The sequence below is a fragment of the Apium graveolens genome, chromosome 2, assembly GCF_009905375.1.
Source record: "Apium graveolens cultivar Ventura chromosome 2, ASM990537v1, whole genome shotgun sequence".
In the NCBI taxonomy this organism is placed as follows: domain Eukaryota; kingdom Viridiplantae; phylum Streptophyta; class Magnoliopsida; order Apiales; family Apiaceae; genus Apium; species Apium graveolens.
The window spans coordinates 195,975,598-195,982,169 of record NC_133648.1 but is presented as its reverse complement, the minus strand read 5'-3'; the positions used below and the strand labels follow the sequence as shown (position 1 = coordinate 195,982,169).

Here is a 6,572-nt window from a genome sequence, read left to right as displayed (position 1 = left end):
CATTCTATTGTAAATAAATTTTGTCAACACTCCACGTTTCCTATAAAATTTGAATATTTCATATACGACTTTGATTTGATCATTTGGATGTGAAAAAATATTTAAAAATTGTCGAACATTCTGTGCATGACTTTATAAGTAAAATATAGTAAAAGGCGTACTCCCTGAAACAAGAATGTTACCCAAAAGTCCAAATAATTTTTTTAAATGAGCTGTCCGACGATCCAACCCTAAGAATGTCAAGATATGTTGATTTTGGGCTTGTGAAAAAATATTTAAAAATTCCCGAACATTCCGTGCATGACTTTATAAGAAAAATCTAGTAAAAGGCGTACTCCCTGAAACGAGAATGTTACCCGAACGTCCGAATAATTTTTTTAAATGAGCTTTCCGACGATCCAACCGTACGGATGTCAAGATAAGTTGATTTTGGGCTTGTGAAAAAAAATTTAAAACTTCCCAAACATTTCGGTTATGACTTTATAAGGAAAATCCAGTAAAGGCGTACTCCCTGAAACGAAAATGTTACCCGAATGTCCGAATAATTTTTTTAAATGAGCTGTCTGATGATCCAACCGAACGGATGTCAAGATATGTTGATTTTGGGCTTGTGAAAAAATATTTAAAAATTCCGGAACATTCCGTGCATGACTTTATAAGGAAAATCTAGTAAAAGGCGTACTCCCTGAAACGAGAATGTTACCCGAATGTCCGAATAATTTTTTTAAATGAGTTGTCTAAAAATCCAACCGTACGGATGTCAAGATAAGTTGATTTTAGGCCTGTGAAAAAATATTTAAAACTCCCCGAACATTCCGTGCATGACTTTATAAGGAAAATCCAGTAAAAGGCGTACTCCCTGAAACGAGAATATTAGCCGAACGTCCGAATAATTTTTTTAAATGAGATGTCTGACGATCCAACTGTACAGATGTCAAGATATGTAGATTTTGGGCTTGTGAAAAAATATTTAAAAATTCCCGAACATTACGTGCATTACTTTATAAGGAAAATCTAGTAAAAGGCGTATTGCATGAACGAGAATGTTACCCGAATGTCCGATTAATTTTTTTAAATGAGCTGTTCGACGATCCAACCGTACAAATGACAATATATATTAATTTTGGGCTTGTGAATTTTTTTTTAAAAATTCCCGAAAATTTCGTGCATGACTTTATAAGGAAAATCTAGTAAAAGGCGTACTCCCTGAAACGAGAATGTTACCCGAACGTCCGAATAAGTTTTTTAGATGAGTTGTGCGATGATCCAACCATACGGATGTCAAGTTATGTTGATTTTGGGCTTGTGAAAAAATATTTAAAAATTCCCGAACATTCCGTGCATGACTTTATAAGGAAAATCTAGTAAAAGGCGTACTCTCTGAAACGAGAATGTTACACTAAAACTGTTGTCCTATATTTAAGAAAATTAATTATATACTTTATACATTTTTATTTGTGACATTAAAGTTTGCATTTAATATAATTGTGTCTGAATAAGGACATAATTATTGAGCTATACAGTTAGGTCGTTATTCTCTTCTTCTCATCTCCTCTTCTTTCTACTCTTCTTTCTTTCATCTCTTCATTTAATTATCATCTTAACATCACGATTCAGGACATAATCTCGATTCAGAGCATCACTGGGACTTCTCTTCTTTCTTTCAGGTAATTGATGTGAAAACATCTTCTCCTTTTAACTTTGGATTAGGGTTCATGTTGATTTGGGGGAAATTTTTTCAAAGCAATTCATGTGAAACTTAATTTTTTTTTAAATTTTAAGTTGTCTTTCTACGTTTCTCTCTTCTCTGTGTACAATTTATTGAGGTGGTTTATGAGTGAAGTTATCAAAAATTATTATACATGTGCCTAATCTTTGATTTTTGCTAATCTTAATGGAGTACATAAAGAAATATTTAATGGAAGATTTGATTGTACAGATTTCAATATAAGTGTCAGTTACAACTATTATATAGATTAGATGCGTATGCAAATCCTTACATGCTTAACAAGTATTGTCTTTTTTTACAGGGTATTGAAATAAATAAATCGTATTAGAGTATTGAAATTAATAAATCCTACTTTTGTTATAGATTATTGTCTTTCTATGCTCCTACTTTTGTTAAACTGGTCTTGTATTGTAGGGAAAATAGAGTTATCCTGCTACTGGTTGATTTTGTTAAACTAATTTTAGATGTATTCACTTTTCTTTTCAGATTGTTTTAAAGATGGATAGATCATGGTTAAGAGTTTAAAATAGGCGTTGAAGATTGGTTGAAATTTGCATTTGAAAAGGGGTATATTGAAGAGAAAATTAGTTGCCCCTGCTTAAGGTGTGCACATACTAAATCGTGGAAAGCTCAGAAGGTTAAAAACCATCTCTTTCAATATGGTATCGATGAAACATATATACATTGGATATGGCACGGGGAGTCAAATTTAACATCTAGTCATGTACCGGATGACACCGACACTTCAGAATCCGTTAACAAATTTCCTACAAGAATGGATCAAGCTAACGATGAGGATGATGATATTTCTTCGGATTCTTCAGATTCCTTAACCATATTGAAGGTGAACATCAACCCCTTAATCCTGGATGTGAGAGTTACACTAAATTAAAAGCTTTAGTTAAGTTGTACAACATGAAAGTAAAGCATGGTATGTCTGATTCATGCTTCTCTGATGTTTTACTATTGCTCGGGTCTATGCTTCCAGAAGGTAACAATATGCCTTTTTCCTTTAATGAAGCGAAAAAAATCTTATGTTCATTAGAACAACTGCAATTGCGGTTAGTCTCGCTACCTCTTTAGTTGCCGCCCCCTACTTGCTCATTCACAATGACTACCACAAGAAATGAGTTACTTGCTTAGTCACTCGGGGCTTATGCCCTCCACGACTTTCTTCTCTTATGGGGTCTCGAGGACTTCATTTCACTGCCAGCCCCAGTCAGCAAGCTGAAAAAGTCCTTTCTCCTTTCTCTAATAACGAATAAGGTCAGCTTCATAGCTCCAACCTATACAAGGGGCTATCGCCGCTGCTTATTAAGCGCTGGTTCTATCCCGGCCAAGCAACCAAAGCCGGGGACCTAGGTGGGAATAGTGAAAGAAAGAGAAGGGGAAGAAGCGGGGTAGAGGAATGGTCAACTCATCAGGCTCATGACCTGAAGACTGCAGGTTCGAATCCTGTCCCCGCCTAATCACTTGAGAGACTTTCGTTAGTCCTGCTCGTGAGCTCTTCGACGTCAGAGAGTTTCTATCGAGAAACCAACGACCAAAGTGCCTAGCCATGTGTAGACCGAAATGGTCTCGCGAAGCCGGTAAACGTTTGGCTAAGATCCTTTCTGGAAGCTCGAGAGTACACTAGAGAAGAAGGATTAAGTTAGTGTTAAGTGAGTGAAAGCTGACGATACTATTACTGGGTAAGTCGTTTATGGTCCTAGGAAGGCATATTGAAGGTGTGCGGGTAACTGCTTAAGTTCTACAGAAGGAGTCCTCAGTGCTAGAAGGTGGTGGCAACGCTTTTCGTTCCCCATGATTTAAAAACTGCCTGCTCCCCGAAACTGCCAGCTAGATTAGCTGCATTAGCCGTAACCAGTGTGCTTCGCCTTCGGCAGCACACCTGCTCGATTAGCAACAAGTGTATACCACTCGTTCGCTGACTCCTTGCTTTATTAGCAACTCTAGCAACAGGAACGGGAACAGTAGATGCTACACTGACTTGATTAGCAACTTGAACTCCAAAAGAAAGAAAAGAAAAGAACTCTCCTTTCCACCCCAAGCTACGCACCTTTGAGTTCTCTTGTCTTGTACCCGAAAAAGCTTCTTTTTTCTGAGGTTCTGAAAGACGTCTAATGAGCGAACAACTAGTCTTTACAACCTTGTACTATTATTAGTTCGCTAAAACAACTATTCGCTAAGCTACTATTACTATTCTTTCATTACAGCTAGCCTAGTAAACTACTATTCTTTACAGCGCCTAGTATCCGAAGCAAGCTATCAAGCTAGTCAGCTAGTCGAATCCGGTCGATAATAGGATTCTTGCAAAGAGAAAGTGCTGGCAGATTTGCCCTTTCTTCATCTACCGACATAGAAAAGAAAACTAGGATCTGAAGTCAAGTCTCCTCCGGTGCTTGGTTCATCAACTAGTTCTATTCAAAGCAAGACATCCAACCCATCTCAGGAATCCCTTATTCCTTCTTTCTTCATCCTCTCCATCGGCAATAGCATCAGCATCAGCAACAATGGGGGTACAAACTGCACCTACGATGGGGACATTAACAAGTGACTTGAAACAGGGTTACAGCACCGGATTGGCAATGAGAAGGAATTCGCTCTAGCTTGCAGGACTTATGCTCCTACCCATGCTAATCCTTACGACAAAAAGACTATTATGCGGTATCCGAATTAGCTGCTATAGAGGCTTTCAGGTTTGCTTCTGCATCTTCAGCTCAGGGAAGCAACAGCTCATTTCAGTGTCGGGGATTTATTCTGCAAACCTTCCTACTTAACGGGGAACTTCACCTGAAACCTTTACCTTCATAGCTTTCCCCTTCTTCTAACCATTGGCTCACACAAACAACCGGCACATGCTCTACACCAACAGACAGACTTGCTTGCCGGACATCCTTCATTTGCTTTTACACGGCCGTCGAGAAACCGCCCCTTTTACAGCTAGGTTCTGAAAGAACTATGGTATGGCCGGGAAACTGCTTAGCCACGTTATAACACTAGAAAATCTAACTACATCTTTTCAGAGGGATACGGGACAGAGCTAGTCAAAGTGAAGTAAACTGGTGTAACTGGAACACTGAAGCTTTCAAGCCCTAAGAAAGAGTCCCATTCAAGTTCCTGCTCCCGGAGAAGGTAGTACTCGATTGCCTTTCCTTCTTCTTCCCACTAAACGAATCCCCGTGTTTGAGTAAAAGTGCCTTCCTATCTTCACCCTCTAGCCTTCCATCTTCACTTTCATTTTCGCGGGATTTTAGGCTGCAAGTCCATTTCCGCTCGTAGATGGGATCTCAAATCGGACAAGTTAGCGTTTTCCCGGGATTTTTGCTTGTTTTGGATTTCTCTTCCTAAGGTGGCATCTCAATGTGATAAAAAGACCCAAACCCCGTGTTTTAGGCTTGTTTTTGAGTAGAAGAAAGGAAAGTAATTTCATAAAATGGGATTCATAGCCAGCAAGCAATAGCATCCTGTTGTTATAGAAGAAATTCAATTTTATAAAAGAAAGAAAGACTTGGTAAAAATTATCCTTTCAAAAATAAAATTATCTTTAACGATAAATAGATAAATAGAAGAGTGGGAAGGTGGAGGTTGTTCGCCGATTCAAGTGGTAAGTGAGTTAGGTGATAATAGGTCTTTTTTCATTTGAATTTATCTGACATTCTACGTTCCCGAAACGGATCCTACCAAATATTTCACATTTTCTATGATCATCTCTATTTCAGATATTCGGGGAATCCTCCTTAATAGACGAAATATTCCTATTATGTCAATGCCAATAGAATCAATGTTATTAGCTGTGAATTCGAACTTTTTGGTATTTTCCGTTTCTTCGGATGATATGATGGGCCAATCATTTGCTTCATTGGTTCCAACGGTGGCAGCCGCGGAATCTGCTATTGGGTTAGCCATTTTCGTTATTACTTTCCGAGTCCGAGGGACTATTGTTGTAGAATCTATTAATAGCATTCAAGGTTAAACACATGACTCCTAGAGAGTTACCAAAATACGAAGTTATGTTCTCCTTTCGTTCTCAAAAGAAGAGTTTGATCCTGGTTCAGAAGGAACGCTAGCTATATGCTTAACACAAAAAAATAGATTTGAGATTCAGTAAGTCAGTCGGTGGATGCTTTCTTTTTGTAAGAATAAATCCCGGTGAAGTACGTGCTGAGCGGGCGAAAGTTTTGCTTTCTCGTTATTCGTGGAGGGGTCGCGGAAGAATTGAATTGGGTTCGACTCCCATAGCCCCGATGTGACGAAAAAGACTGATTCAACGAGATACGCCGTGCCTGCATTAAGATTTCAAACTTGTCGTCTACTTTCAGGAAATGTTTGGAACAGAGAACTTACAATAATACAATGCCGTATTCTCCGAAAATTGAGAAACAAGAAGAGATCTATTAAGAGAAAGATTTATTCGAGAGAAAATATTAACAGTTACATCCAATCACAAACTACACGAAAGTTGCCCCTTTTTCATGGAGATTTACCCATCACAGAGATGCACAGAGGAAGAGAATGAACTTCATATATCCCTTTTCTACTCAATCCAGAAACAAGATCAGACGTTATTCCGGTTCGTCTCCGTTTTCGTGAAACTATTCCTCAAGCAAGGCAGCCGATAAGTCATCGAAAGGTTTGTGTGAATAATGGAATGATAAGCATTACTCATTTTAAAGTGTCCCGCGGTGATATAATATCTTTTCTTGAAAATGATGCGAGAGCCCGCGGTGAAGAAATAAGGAGATCCTTCTATATCGAAATCTCAGTTGAAAAAATAATAGGCAAATTCCAGGATCACCCGGTAAGAATGTAATGAAGAACCAAAACAGAATGGTTCCGCCTA

The 6,572-nt window shown here is 38.4% G+C and overlaps 1 non-coding gene across 1 annotated transcript; it reads left to right on the top strand.

Annotated features, from left to right (window-relative positions):
* Positions 1–3,123: 3,123 nt before the first annotated feature.
* On the top strand, positions 3,124–3,196 carry TRNAM-CAU (transfer RNA methionine (anticodon CAU)). The gene has a single exon. It is a non-coding gene; the product is annotated as a tRNA-Met (tRNA).
* Positions 3,197–6,572: the final 3,376 nt, after the last annotated feature.